The sequence below is a fragment of the Lampris incognitus genome, chromosome 5, assembly GCF_029633865.1.
Source record: "Lampris incognitus isolate fLamInc1 chromosome 5, fLamInc1.hap2, whole genome shotgun sequence".
NCBI lineage: Eukaryota > Metazoa > Chordata > Actinopteri > Lampriformes > Lampridae > Lampris > Lampris incognitus.
Window position 1 is genome coordinate 32,364,153 of NC_079215.1, and position 16,057 is coordinate 32,380,209.

General features: G+C 39.9%; 1 protein-coding gene across 1 annotated transcript in view; it reads left to right on the forward strand.

Moving 5' to 3' along the window:
* The first annotated feature begins 264 nt into the window (after nucleotides 1–264).
* rnf24 (ring finger protein 24) overlaps nucleotides 265–16,057 on the forward strand; it is a 68,250-nt gene continuing 52,457 nt past the window's right edge. The window contains exon 1 of the mRNA XM_056280409.1: nucleotides 265–604. The gene's annotated coding sequence lies outside the window, so the exon portion shown is untranslated. The remainder of the gene's footprint in view (nucleotides 605–16,057) is intronic.

Genomic DNA, 16,057 nt, shown 5'->3' on the forward strand with positions numbered 1-16,057 from the left:
AGATAAAAAACAAACACCGTTTGCTCTCTACGGCTCTGCCCCAGCTCCCCAGACCAGAATATTCAGCCATCACTGCACCTATCTCCATGGGAGCCTGTGCAGAAGCAGCGGCCCCCGCCCAGTGTCTTCGCTCCCGCCGCCAGGAGCACCCCGCGATGTGTAACGTAGTTACGCCCACTACCCTGTGTGTGTGTGTCTGACGGGCCGGCGGTAGGAGGGACGTGATCGTGAGCTACGTGCGAAACGTTGACGTGGAGAGGGGCAACTCCTATAGCAAACAACGATTTGGAAACCCGGGCAGACCTCTGCAGAGAATTTCTTCAGAACGCTTGGCGGTGTCCTTTTCTTCTTTGTCCTTCGTGAACGCGTGGAGTGTACGACAGTCTTCCGGTCCCGGCGATATCTCGTTACCATTAGACACCACAAACGGAGGCTGTTATGAAGTCGTTTAACAGCGGCGCCTCTATCGCGTTAAGATAAGACTTGTGTTGCCCGAGGGACCGCCGCTTCATCGACTTATCTTCTCCTCGAGTTACCGATTGGCGTCCGCGAGGAAGTTAAAAAAAGGCGAGAAGAACCAGTCCGGGGCCGAAGGGGACAGTTGGTGAGTAGTGATGAGTCCCTTTCACACATCATCGTTAGCTAACCTACGTTAGCTTTGCCGAGTTCCGTATGTAGACCAACCGAAGTCCCATAACAAAAGATGTGATGTAGGAGGTACATGCATAGATAGCATAGCCATATACAAACCCCCCTCTGTCAGCAAAAAAAAATCATTATCATCACGTACGAGTGGTAGTTATGACTACGATAGCGATGGTAATCGTACGAGTATGTAACGATTACCGTTTTTTGCTGGCGTAAGTGTTGATGTTTAACAGAAATGGTTGTTGGTTAGTCCACGTTAAAGTGTCTCGCATCCTTAAATAAACCGAACCATAACATGTATTGACTGTTGCTACCTAGTCAACTTCAAGTCTGTAACGTTAATGTCAGCTATCGCCCTATCTAGGGATCATCTCGCCACTGACATGATCTCAAAGGTAGCTAACCCCGTCGCCATACATATTGAAAGCTTTTTTCCCTTTTCACCAGGGCGGTTTCAATTCAGTGACACAGACGTGCAGCCATAGTTTCTTTATTTGCAGGTTGCTGGCCCCTGCATGAATGCGTGCGGTCAGCTGGTTTAACACAGTAATTCATTCGCATTAATTATTAAGTAATTCTTGCACATCTCGCAATGACGTCACCACCATCGCTTTCGGCATATCATGGGCCCTACAGCGATCTAACCCATGACAGTGTATTGATTCTCTATGGGATGATGCTACAAATCTGTTTTCTTCTGGTGAACTCGGACGTTGGTGTATGTGCTCACCAGTCAAACGAAAGGGCTCCCGTACTTTTGTGGAATAATGTGGGAGTGAAAGCGACACATCGTCTGCCTGTATTAAATTAATAATATACCAAAAGGGCTAATAAAATGTAGAGTTTTAGTTATAACTAATTCAGACCGGATAGCCTACTGCTGCTGCTTGCTGAGAAACACAGCCCTCTTTGCTGTTGAGAGAATAGGTCTGGGCAATATGGAGATCAGATGTATTTTTAAGGCCAGGTCTTTTTTGAGAAAGGCTTTTTTTAAGAGATTTTTTTCATTTTAAGGAAAGCCTCTCCTTATTGGAAGATGATCTTATATTATCAGTGAACATCTGCCCAATGAACAATCCTTTTAACAGAACCTGGGGTTAAACATTGTTATGCATGCGAATGGATAAATAGGCGATGCTATACATCTGTATTGGCTTTTTTTTAATGCAAGGGATCAATGCCAGCAATGGCTTTTAAATCCACTTTGCTTAGGGCTCTTGTCAGTTTATTGTCGGTAACTATGTAGTAGCTCATCGTTGTCACATTTTTGAATGTAGAATAATCGTCACTATGTCAACAAAATGACCGATTCAAACAATGTTTTTACCTGGAAATGTTTCATTGGAGAAAAAAAATGATAAATTATATTGGCTAATCACCAAGAAGATGTTTGGAAGCCATTATCATATTTAACAAGCATTATTACTTCTTAAAGAGATCCCATAAATTAGTTCAAAGTGACCCCTGTCACCATGCTCTGGAAGACATGCATTAGAAGCATAATACTCAGACTGTTGAAACAAAAGGAAAGGTTTGCCATTTTGGCTTATTTCTCAGTTGTAGTTTTCTTCTCAAAACTAATAGTATACAGAAGTGAAGTAATACCTTAGTGAAGAAACTATGTAAACAAGCCTCTGCATGATTTTAACCAGCATCCCAAGTACACTGGAGAGTAGCCTGATCCATGTTGAAGCATAGAACAACTCATTTATTTCTGACTATCACTATCACTTTCACTGAAAAAAAGAGTTTTGTTTTCGAATGTGTGACAGCAGATGTGTCATTTGTCTTGATATCAGCAAATCTTGTTTTTATATTAAGCATATGTATGTTTACTTTCATTTTGCCAATTTAATGATGTTGTTGGCCCTAATTTTACAAGTATAGAGAACTTGGCAGCTTTCAGTTTTAGATTTCTTGTGTTAGATGCCAATTACTACCAACTATCTTATTACCAACAGTAGTAAGTTGGTAAAGTACTGAAATAGCATGTTTATCAAATAGGTAGGCAGTATCAAAAAATTGTATGAACAAGTGCCCATTGACTAAAGAAGTACTCATAGGTTGTGAACTCGATACTTCGGCTTATTTGGTTTGTCACATTGATCCCAAGTTTAACTAGTCCTTGATACCTAACAGGTCAGTTGCAAGTTACCTCAAGTGCTGATAACCTGTGCTAAGTTGAATTTGTGTTCAGTTGTGAATAACATGGTTGTTTTCAAGTTGTAGCTTATTCACACTCACATGACTACAGGTTTTATTTAGCTGCATTAACCCTGCAGGCCCAAGGGTCATGTGGAAAGCTATGGTAGGACATGCTACCACATGCTTAGTTCTACTATTCTGTTTCTCACCAGATCATTGTGTTTTTGATATTAATGTCGGATGTTTTGTTGAGAAGTATGCTATAGATATGTTTCAAATGGAATATCTAAGGTTATTGATGTTGTTGCTAGGCTGTACAATGCCACAGAGTGCATGAAAACAGGCTAGAAATGAGGTCAATGAAAAGTTAGACTAACTTCTATCGTCAGTTATTTTTAAGTTGACAGGGAAGACATGAAGGGAACTGGATGGCAATCTATCTGAGACAGCTGCATCTGTCAGGTCCTTGTGTTTGTGCCAGCTTGTGTTACAGGCCAAGTCCACCAAAGAATGAAGGAGGTGAGGAGAGCAAAGACACACAGCTCACTATACAGAGATTTGTGCCAGATTGGGTTTATTGTAGGGGAGGGAACCAAAAAGCAAACACAGGAAAAGTCCCAAGTTTATTACCTCCACCAGGCAGTGGCCTGGAGTGTGTGTGTGTGTGTGTGTGTGTGTGTGTGTGTGTGTGTGTGTGTGTGTGTGTGTGCACACACACACACACAGTAAGAGGTGATGAAGAACCTCGTGGTTGCGGTGATTTTCCAATCACACTTTTACCTATTGTTTCTTTTGAATACATTTGATCTACCAATGATTTCACTCCAAGTAACCATGTTCAGGAGGAGTGTGCACGCATTTCTATTTCCCCACCAGACCTTTGGTTGTCAAGTTTAAACACAGTTCATCTTACAAAGGCTTATATTATCCAGAAAAGATGCATATAGTTTTTTTTTTAAAAGTGGATTTTTGCACAGCCCTACCACTTTGAGTCAGAGTCCGTTCCAGAGGCTGAAGGCTTTGTGCAATGCTTGTGCCATAGATGAACACAGTATAGGATAAGCTTTGAAAGACCACAGATGTCGTAAAGTTTCCTGTTTGGGATTATTTTGTGAAAACACATGAGGATGGACATAGCTATAGCTGAGCTGCTTGCACTTTTAAAGAGTAAGCTAGCATTGGCTACTTCCATTTTTTAAACAACTAGCTGCTGACAGACCCAAAACTTGCAAGGGGCAGTGTAAGGGAAAATTCATCTTGAGTATTTGGTTCATCTCTGGGTAGAAAATTATAATATTACCCCTTGCAATAATGCATTACAGGCCATTATTCATCTCAACCACAGTGAAAAAAGTATGGCAAATCTAATAATTTTTTCTGCTTCCGCTGTTTCTATCAGTGTGCAGCTCACCACCCTAGCCATGAGTTGTGACCCCTGTAAGTATACCAATACACGCTAATAAATACAAAACTTGAATTGGTAGTGCTCAAAAATTCAACAGTTATTTTATCTGGATGAGTTTTCCCGACATCATTGGAATCTTCGTCAGAGGGCTTACTAAATCGTGCTTGGTTTTGGTTTGATTTGGTGTATATTTTCTTTTAGCAGTTGCGAATGATCCTTGAATATAAATCAGACATTGAATATACATTTCCTTGAGTAAGAATATAACTACTATCACCCCTGCTGCCATATGTGTGTATAATTGAATTGGGAAAGTCAAATCAAGTTATGCTCTCCTGTTGGGTGGTACTGCTACATGGGGTTATATCTAAGAGGATCAACAATCGGACCTCTATCTGCAGATGGCTTTAGGTCAGTTGAATACACTGAAGTGCTGTGTCTCTCACATCTCCATAACTATAGTTCCAGTGACCTACTTATTTCAGAACTTGGCAAAACAATGAAAAACAAACAATTTCTTTTTTTGCATATTTCAGAGTTCAAAGGGAGAGAACTGTTTTTCTCCTGAACTGACGAGTTTCCAGTTGCACACTTATCACCCTTCTGTACTATCTTTTTACATAAAATAACCAAGCCATGTGCATTGTCGCGCAGCTTCACCAGAACAATGTAGAGTTTTCCCATGTTTCTATACCCTTTAGTTACTGTTGGAAGCCAGACCTGTGCTTGGCATGCTTTCCCTGACCATGGCTGACTTGACTAATTTGTGTTTCCTCTTACTAATAATGTTAAAAGCAGATTAGCTTGTCACTGTTTCTTTTTAGGTTTGAACCCAGGCTGAACCCCCACCACCACCACCACCACCACCACCACCACCACCACCACCACACACGCACACACACGCGCACACACACTCACAAACCTCCTTGAAAAAAGTGGACTAAAAGTTCAATAAACAATTGTCAGAGGAACGTGGACTCGTACTAATGACAGCACACACATTTAGAAGATCTCTGTGTACTGCTTTTGAGGCCCAGGGGTTTGTTGTTGCCCTTTGGCATACTAAATTTCAAATGTGCAAATCTCATTGCTGGCCATGGCTGCTAGTGGAAATTTCCACCTCGGTATCAGACAGATTCAGAGTGCAGCCTTTGTTTGTCGTATGATGGTATATTCACAAATAAAATGAATAATAGGGCAAATATGCCAGTTATTGTTTATGATAACTGTTTTAAAGAAGAGGAAAAAAGGTTAAATGAAGAAAAAAAAAAAGGATTTAGGCAGGGCATATGTTTGTTGTGTTGAGCAGGAGTTATAAACTGATGAAACGCAGTTGTGGAAATTACAGCCTGTTGTTGCTCTCAGTATTAGGTCTCAACACTTAGACTTACTTTTGCATGTCATATCATAAATGTCCTGTAATGGATTCTTCTACTTCTGCCACTACTTAGCATGTCTGCCTGGACAAATGCCTCGTTAATATTCCTCAATTGACCATTTTTATGAAGCTTAATTTTTTTTTCTAATATGATCATTATGAAGTGTACTCTGAGGTTCAAAGGTCATCATTTGTCCATGTCATTTAGCTCCTTATGGCACAGACACTATTGATAACATGTGAGGTCTGAAGGCAGTCCTCTGAGATATATGAGGGAGACATCCATGTCTTTTGTTTTGGTTTGGGTGTCAGGTTCATAACACATCAGCCCAAAGAATTTCAAAACAGATTGATCCTGTTGTGTTGTTCTGTAGCCTTTTCTTTATTACAGATAGCTTCAGGGCAAGGTTATGAAAATAACAAAAAACTGTGTATTGCAGTCACTCTTATATTACAAAATTCTCTTCACTATTTCTTTTCTTTTTGATCACCTCTTGAAATTGGGCCATGCTACTCCTTTCTGTATCCTTCCAAGTGCAATGGAAGATTACTGCAATGATACAGAGGAGCTGCTCTTTCCTGGGGTTCACTTGGCTCTGGGTCACATAGCACAATCATTTAGACAACTTCAGTTTCAGCTCCAGTGTTAATACTGATGCCATATACAGTTGAGATCCTTGGCAGCAGGCTCTCTGACTCCATTGACTTGTTACACAACTGAGCCATGCAAAAGCAATCTACTGAGCATCCCTTTCATCACAACAGCCCTTTGACTCAGGCTCCTAAAGGTACATTGAGATGATGATATAATTTGTATGATGATATAATATGGTGATATAATTTGTATGCTGTGGTTGCACAAGGAGAAAAGGTCATTTCATAGCTGCTTTCATTGTTTACACAACTGTCTTTTTTGTTTCAAATTTAAACATTTAATTTTCTGTAGAATTAAAATAAAGGCTTATCCTTACTAGAGGTTGAATTTACCCCAGATGTGTAAAATGTTTCTTGCTCACTAGGTAGTTGTCTGGTTTAAACCAGCAATATTGTTCCTTTAACTATTATTAAAGCCAAAAATGCATCAAATAGGGGAGAAATATTTATTAACAGTCTGCACCAGCGTTTGCACTTTAGTTGGTGATGATATGTTTCTGATGGACAGAGTTGTAAAAATTCTGCCGTAGTCTTTTTATTAGCCAGATTTGTTTTTATGTTTACAGTAATGATTTCCACCAGGCATGGAGCCTGGAGGGAATTATGCATTTGGTTGCATGCGTGTGTCTGTCCACATCTAATCTCGCATACTACAGGACCTATCATCCTAATATTTTTCATGCAACGTTATGACTGTATGATCAAGGCCCTCTTCTGGTTGTGGTGATTCAAAACCTTTGAAAAATGTTTGTTCTCGCTACTGCTGCTCCCTCTCTTAATTCACTCTCTAGCTTGCTCAACCACCACTCTCTCTCACTTGCTCTCTCTCTTGTCTATCTCTTTCTGTCTCTCTCTCTCTGTCTCTAGCTAGAGCTGACCTGACTGGGGTTTTCCGGAACATTAGCGAACACAGAGCTACTAGACTGCAACCAGACTGGTCACAAAGCAAACCTTTTCTCTTTGGACAGTGCAAGTTAATATTACATTTGCTCGCATTTGTGCGAGGGTCCACCTAGGAGGCTGCGCATGCACAGACTGACAGCTAAAACGCTTTTATTAGGTAGATTTTTTTTAGCTTGAGCTCTGCATATTAAAACTTTTTTTTTCATATTTCCTGTTCATTCCACTCGGGTGCCGTGCAAATGTCTTGTAATTACAGTGAAAACACTGGTTTTTCTGTCTGTGCGTGCGTGTATCTATCCGGTGCTAATCTCGCATACTACTGGGCCTGTCGGCTTTATAATTTTTGTGCACAAATATGACTGTGATCAAGGACCTCTCATGGTTGCTGTGATTCAAAACCTTCGAAAAACCTGTTTTATATTGCAATTGAGTGCTAACTCCTTAGCTGGTTTTTGCCTAAGTCCGAGCACCAAAGAAGGGGAGCGGCGCCTGTCAGTTCCTCTGTACTCTCCCATCTCCCAGTACGTGATAAAAGGGGTGGTTTGTTGTGAAGTCTGGGCACCGGAGAAGGGGAGATATGCCTGGCGGAGATCTGCACTCTACTGAGTGCACTCTTCTAGTTATAGTTTGCATTGCATTTATGTATGTGTGGATTAAATGCTCAATGCCAACTAGGGATGGACCGATACCACTTTTTGCAGACCAAGTACTTACATTTGGGTACTTACCGATACCGAGCACTGGTATGAGTACTGAATGATACCATTGAAGTTCTAACAATGACTTCGAAAACGTGTTTTATTTTCATCAGATATTCCTCATTTTGGGCGGCACGGTGGCACAGTGGTTAGCGCGGTCCCCTCACAGCAAGAACGTCCTGGGTTCAAGTCCCAGGGTAGTCCAACCTTGGGGGTTGTCGCAGGTCATCCTCGGTGTGGAGTTTGCATGTTCTCCCCATGTCTGCATGGGTTTCCTTTGGGTGCTCCGGTTCGCTTCCACAGTCCAGAGACATATAGGTCAGGTGAATTGGCCATACTAAGTTGCCCCTAGGTATGAATGTGTGTGTGTGTGTGTGTGTGTGTGTGTGTGTGTGTGTGTGTGTGTGTGTGTGTGTGTGTGTGTGTGTGTGTGTGTGTGTGTGTGTGTGTGTGTGTGTGTGTGTGTGTGTGTGTGTGTGTATGTCGGCCCTGTGTGATGGCCTGGCGACCTGTCCAGAGTGTCTCCCCGCCTGCTGCCCAGTGACTGCTGGGATAGGATCCAGCATCCCCGCGACCCTGAGAGCAGGATAAGCAGTTTGGATAATGGATGGATGGAGTCCTCACTTTCTGACTCTAGGAATTAAATATACAATATGATGCTGTTGCTGACATTTTAACATTCAGCCTTGTGTTTTGCTGAACAAACATTGCACTGCCACATATTTCACATAAGAAAAGATGTTGTCATATGTTAGTGCTGTCTATGAGAACAAACTTAAAATACACCAGGCATGAATGCAGTGCATCAAGTAGGCAGGGCAGAGCGTTTTTTTTAACCTGCTACTTCAACTGCAACTGTGTTGCGTGTGGTTGCATGCCAACTGTGGTTTCTGCTTCACTGCGTACATATTGAGTTTTGCAAAGTCATAATGCAGTTGCATTTGCAAAGTTTGGAAGTATAGGCTATATTAACTGGTACTCAGTTTATTAACTAGATTGTTTTAACTACAGGATAATGGATACACATTGATTTGATTGATTAATGAATGTGCAATGAAAAAACCCCAACAAGGTTGCATTGCTATGTTGCATTACATCTGTTACAATGAGGTATTTATTTTAGTCATTTTTAAACAGATTGTACTAATTTTTTTAGATGGTTCTATGTAGTTTTTAACCTGTCGAAGCAGAAAAAATGGCTGGCACACAACCACAAGCAACACAGTCGCAGTTGGTGTATCAGGTAAAGCAAGACTAGGTTAAACCCTACTATATGGCTGGACTGCGACTACATTTATTAAATTGCTGTTTAAAAAACAGCTGTTTTGGGCATCTGGGTAGCATGGCTACGGGATGGCTCAGAAGAGTGGGGTAATTGGCTGGATACAATTAGGGGGAAAAAAAGGGCGGGAAATCCCCCCCCCCCCAAAAAAGCAGCTCTTTTGACATGAGTTCCGTGAACAGTTAACGACGTAATAGAAAACTGTTCGCGCAGCCAACGGGGAAACTTCAACTCAGCCATCCAACCAATGGGGAACCTCCATCACTCACTCAGACACTAACAAACAACTGCATGTGTAGGGCTAGCCCCGCTGTTGCAGTCCAACCAAAACCTGCTCCACCTCGCCTATGTGACGGGTGTTGTGGGTACTCCACACGGGTTGCATCCGTGCCTGGGCTGTTTGCGCTCATCCAGGTTACACACACTTTTAACTTAGTCATTTATTGCTCCGTTTGGACAAATGACACATCGATAGGTTCGTCTTTTTTTGGTTGTCGCTCTGGATTGTCTATCTGGCTCCATCGCCTCCTCATTTCACACAAATGGTAAATAAAGACACTGCTCACTTTTCACAATTTCCACTGGAATTGTCTACTCGGGTATCGGATGCATAGTAGTTCGGATGAGTAGTTTTTCGAGTATGAGTATATGTACATTAGGCCCGTATCAGACTGGTATTGGTATCGGTGCATCCCTAATGCCAACACCACTAAAGGCCTTACCAAGGGCTGTGCTGACAGAAATATTAATTTATAGAAAGATAAAAAAAAGGCAGTTTATTTATACTAGAGCAGATGTTACGCCACATGAAAAGACTTGATTGGCTACTACCCGATGATGTTTGCTTCCAATTTGCATACATTTCACCATGTGATGTTCATTCTGCTCCAGTATAGCCACACTATAATTAACAGGAGTAAAAATCAAGAGTTTTCTCGAAAATCCAAAGCCAATTCCTTTTGTATTCTTTCATAATGATGGGTATTATTTGAAATTATCCATCAATGGTTTATAAAATTTGGTAAATGACGGCTAATTCTTGATTAACGCAACCTTTGGGTCTGCACATCTTTAACACTACATTCACACCAAACTCGATGCCAAAAGTGGATTTGCTCTTCTCACACAAACAATTATAGCGTGATTAGCACAAAGATAGTTTGGCAAACATCATCAGGAATTTTGACCAGTGGCTACTGAGCTAATGCTCGCATACTAGCGTCTTTCTCAGTAGAGCATGATTTTGTGTATTGATTTATTCTTTATGTTGGTAAAAAATTGCATGTCCTTATTTTCCAAATAAATATATAGAACTTACCGGGAACTTCATCCACATCACTGACCTTGGTTCATGCTAGTTCTTTTTATGTTTCCATCCTCCTATGACATTAATGTTGGGTTGTACAGTTAGGCAGCAAACACAGCAATGATTTTGTTCACGTTTTTTGTTGTTGTTTTGTTTTGTTTTTTTTCCCTAAATATCATTTACCTGGAGGGGGAGGGAGTCTCTAGCAGTCATACTCTAAGCTGATTGGTTCACTACAAATGAGAGCGACTATTTCCTTAATCTTTATCATGTGTATTGTGGCGTGAAACAGGACCCTTGTTTTGGTTCTTATTGACTTTACATTGATTTACTTGATGCCAGTTTGGTGTTGTGTTTGACATGAATGCACAGTAAGAATTTATAGTTGTGACTAGACACTTAAAGTACAAATAAATTAAAAAGTGTAGCCCCGGGACCACACTTTAAAATCACTAATGTAGATGGTTGATGATTCACAGGCATAGTGTTGTGGGGACCTGGATATATTTTTTGATTTATTATTATTATTATTAGTAGTAGTAGTAGTAGTAATAGTAACAATAATAATAATAATAATTAATGATGATGACAATGATAATATTATTATTATTATTATTATTATTATTATTATTATTATTATTATCATCTTCATCTCCGCCAGGCTAGGGTTGGGTACTGTTCACATTTGTACCGATATCTAGAATTTGGTACTAGCACCCAACTAGCATCTTTTTTGTGGTACTTTATGCTCTCTGTAATAACAAAAAATTAACTTCAGTAGTAAACCAGCTTGAAACCGTCCAGACCCACGGTGCACCTGTGCATAGCAGGGATTTTGCTATCCTGCTGTCCCTCAGCATCAACCTCAACACCGATCTTTGGGTTTCTGTCATACTCAAATTTTTCTACCATATCACAACTCTCTTCTTCATTATGGAGATGTGGGATCAATTACACCCAGACAATTTTATACATTTATGTTCCAGGGACTCGTCATCCTAAAAGTGTCATGAGTAAAGCTAGGCTAGCTGCAAGCACGTCCTCCTACTCCCTCTCAGGTCATCCATGAGTAACCACAATTTGCTTGCGCATGTGCGACTCAAATTTACAGTTTACACAGATTGGGCAGTGACATGATCAAAAGTAATTAATAGAATATTGATGCAAAAGAGCAAGAGCAAAAAAGAAAAAGTGCGTAAGTTATAAAGGAATAACTTCCTCTAGGTTGCAGTCAAAACAGGAGGTGTTGCATATTCTTGTCGCTGTCCGATCTGAGTCAACCATAGATTTGAGTCCCACATGCGTGAGCTTAAATGGTTTACCCAGCTTTACTATATTCTGAAAATAAAGACATGGTAAGGGTTTGACCAAAATGGCCACATAGCAAACCTTTTCTTTTTGAAAAGTGCAAGTTCATATTAGACTTGGTTGCATTTGTGTAAAGGCCCGTCTAGGAGGCTGCACATCCATAGGCAACATTTTTTTTATTAGGTAGAGTTATTTTTTTTAGCTTGAGCATTGGCTATTAACCCCCCCCCCCCAACACACACACATATGCACACATTTCCCGTTCAATTGACTTAGGTGCTGCACAAAAGTCTTATAATGGCAGGAAAAACTGGTTTTTCTGTCCATTTGTGCGTGTATCTGTCCGCTGCTAATCTTGCATACTACTAGGCCTGTCAGCGTAATAATTTCTGGGCAAAGTTCTGACTGTGATCAAGGACCTCTCATGGTTGCTGTGATTCCAAACTTTTGAACAACCCGTTTTATACCACAATTGAGTGCTAACTACTCAGCTGGTTTTTCACCTAAGTCCGCGCACCAGAGAAGGGGAGATACGCAGAAAATGCCTCTGTATTTTCTCTTCTCCCGGTAGACGAACAAAGGGGTTGTTTGTCACTAAGTCCGAGTACCGGCCTGGTGGAGATAAGCAATCTACTGAGTGCACTCTTCTAGTTATTATTATTTATTATTATTATTATTAGAAGGGCCATGACCTGGATACAGGTTCCACCTCCTTAAGTAAAGCCAAATTATGAAGGGGTTTGAAATTGAAATTGAAATTGGAATTCTTTTGTAATGTTTTGTAATTTAATGTTTTTTTTTTTTTGTATTTGTGTCCTTATTCACTGTTGAAATCATGATTTTCAAGCATCCTCCTGTCTTAAAATGCCCTGTAACTGCTGGGTATGCTCACCTGGAAAAGAATAGTTTTTTTCTGGTTGATTTGTAAGTAGTCGTTAAGAGAAAAATCATTTAGCAAGCTGCTTAGCAGTGGCTAAGAGGTTCTTCAGTGTGTAGTGTGTGTATGCGTGTGTGTATTTGAGTAGATGTTTACATAGATTAGCCTGTACTGTGGTTAACTTCCTGTCATCAAGATATCCTTAGGTAACACTGCGGTTCATTTACCTTAGAATACCCTGCTGACAGGTGCATCTATTTTATTTTTCACTTAAATCGAGTTTGTATCAATAGCAACCTTTCTACACTTTGGGCAGTATTGGAAATTAATTGCTCTGTCTGAAATTTTGTTATTCACAATAAAGTCTAATACAAGTCTTTGAAAAATATTGTAGATCATCCCTGAGAAAGTATGTTATGATGACCTCTTAAATTGACCACAGAGCAAAATCTTAAAATCCAGTGAAGAGATTTTTGTTGAAGAACTGAATTCTAAAGTGGAAAAAGTAGTAATGTTTAAACACCTTAATTTTTATTTATTTTTTGCTTGACTTTGGTGGAAATAGGTAAAGCGGAGGCCTAAATTGTAGCGCACAAGGTGTTGATTATAAATCCCCACTGTACTGAATAAAATCTGAATTTCATCTTATGGGGGTATTGATACAATAGGTGAAGAGGACAAGGAGACCAAGGGACCATGCTGTCAAGAATACGGCGGAACATTAGAGGCATTTATTTACCACACTGAGAAATAAGATTGTAAAAGAGCTCAGAAAAGCAAAAGCAACATTTTTCATTGATGCTGTTAGTGAAGCAAAGGGAAATGCCAAAGAAATCTGGCAGAATTTAAAGAAATTTACAGGGAAATCTAATACTATTAATAAAACAATAGAAGTAAATATAGAGGGAAATGTGACCCATAGGCCAAGTAAAGTGGCAACAGCATTTGATACTTATTTTGATAGATTCTACAAAAATTCTTGACTCAGAATTTCCTTTGATCGAATTATTCCAGTTTCACAATAATATAACATATTATTCCAAGTGCCTGGAAACAGCAATAATTACACCAGTGTTTAAATCAGGTGAACATACAGGCATTAGTAGCCACAGAACCATCAGTGTCTTTCCAGCAGTATCGGAAAATTAGGTGATGCTTGTTGCTTCCATGAGAAAACACGAGACGTCTAGCAAGCAAGGAAGTAAATGCTGTAATTACATGTGCTTTACCTTTAAGGGTACAAGTTTCCGGAGCAAAACCAAATAGGGCACATAAGGGGTTAGGAGTAATGTCTTTTTGAAACATCTTGCTATAGGCGTAAAAAATACTGAACCAAAATGTGTTCAGGTTAGGGCATGACCAGAACATATGTGTATGATCTGCTGGTTGACTTTTACAGCGAGAACAGGCAGGGTCTGCAATAAAAAAAAAAATGTTGGCCAGTCTAGCATTGGTCATATCTGCTCTCAAAACAACCTTTAGATGTATTAAGCTGTGTCTTGCACATGGTGAAGGAGGTATGTACTATTAGGCCAGGTGCAGCCTCCCAGTCATCATCCGTCATTTCCCCTTTGAGGTCCTCTTCCCAAAGTCTCCTAACAATTTGCAGTGAATGAGGGGAGATATTACTTATTCTGTCATAAAGAATTGATATTAAGCCTTTGCAGTATTGTTTGTTGGAAAATTTGGAAAAGAAGTAATGTTTTTCTGGGCAAAGTGTCGGATTTGGAGATATCTGAAAAAGTGAGATTTTGGCAGATCGTACATTTGGGAAAGTTGTGTAACTGAACCGAATTTTCCATCAACATATAAATTAGAAAGTGACTTGATTCCCTTTGAGAACCAAACTCCAAAGGTAGAATCAGAGAGACAAGGCGGGAAGTTGTAATTATTTTGGATAGGAGAAAGTACTGATGTTATATGCAACTTAAAATGTCTCCTAAATTGTGACCAAATTCTAGTTGAATGGCACACTATTGGGTTGGAAGAAAATTGGCTTTGAGGAGGGGGTGAAGAGGCACAAATTAAGGAGCGTAAATGAAATGGGCTGGAAGCATGTTCCAGTTGTACCCAGGCCTCACAGCTGTCTGTCACACACTCTTCCATCCAGGATAACATTTTCTTGATATTACAAGTCCAATAATAATAAATGAAATTAGGTAGAGCAAGGCCAGAAAGCTATTTAGGTCTCTGCAACATGCTTCTTTTAATTCTATGTGGTTTATTGTTACAGATAAATGAGGTTATACTTCTCTAATGAATTAAAAACAATACTTTTTAATCAGAATGGGGATATTTTGGAATAGGTAAGTAAATGTTGGTAATATAATAATTTTAATGAGGTTGACTTGTCCAACTATGGACAGGGGGAGCTTCATCCATCCAGCCATAATTTGTTTACATTTTAAAGTGAAATGCCAAAATTCTTGGTGAAAAGAGCTGAGAAAGTGCATGTGATTTCAACCCCAAGATAGTTAAAGCCATTTTTGACTATCTTGAATGGGAAATGTGAGATAGAAATTTGAGTAGCTGCCCGATTAAGGGGGAAAATTTCACTTTTCTGAAAATTAACTTTGTATCCTGAAACTTTTCCAAACTTAGTAAAAATATCAATAATGGGAGGAATGGAAGTTAAGGGGTTTGAAATATACAACAGAAGATCATTGCATACAAAGACAGTTTATAAGTTATGCCTGCACGTTCCACACCCAAAAACTCCCTAGCCTGTCTAAGAGCGATAGATAAGGGCTCAGTGGCGATAGTGAAAAGAAAGGGCGACAAGGGGCAGCCTTCACAAGTACCCCTGCCGAGTGAGAAATATCTAGATTGTTGTCCATTGGTGATCACACTTGCCAAAGGAAGAGAGTAAAGTAGTCTAATCCAAGAGATGAAGGCATTGTCAAATCCAAATTCATTTAGGGTTGAAAACAAATATTGCTATTTAACCCGATTGAACGCTTTTTCAGCATCAAGTGATACAGCCATTTCAGGGGAGCAACTCGTAGGGGAGTACATACTATTTAGTAATTTTCTCAAGTTTGAGCTGGAATGCCTATTTTGAATGAAATCTGTTTGGTCAGGAGATATAATCTCAGGCAAAATCTTCTCAAACTAGCTGCTAGAATTTTAGCTAGTATCTTATAATCTGTATTTAATAAGGAAATCGGATGGTATGAGGCACACTGAAGTGGGTCCCTATCCTTTTTTGGCAGAAGTGTTATCAACGCTTGTCGTAGGGTTTGCAGAAGGCACCCTACTGACAGAGATTCATTAAACATGGCTTGAAGCAGGGGGGACAAGTTGGAAGCAATTTTTTTGTAAAATTCAGAGATGAAGCCATCTGGTCCAGGTGTCTTATTATTTTGGAAGGATTTAATAGTTTCTAGAATTTCTGTCTCAGAAATCTCCCCACCCAGTGAGCGGTTTTGTAGGACCAAGACTGAGGGGAAAGTT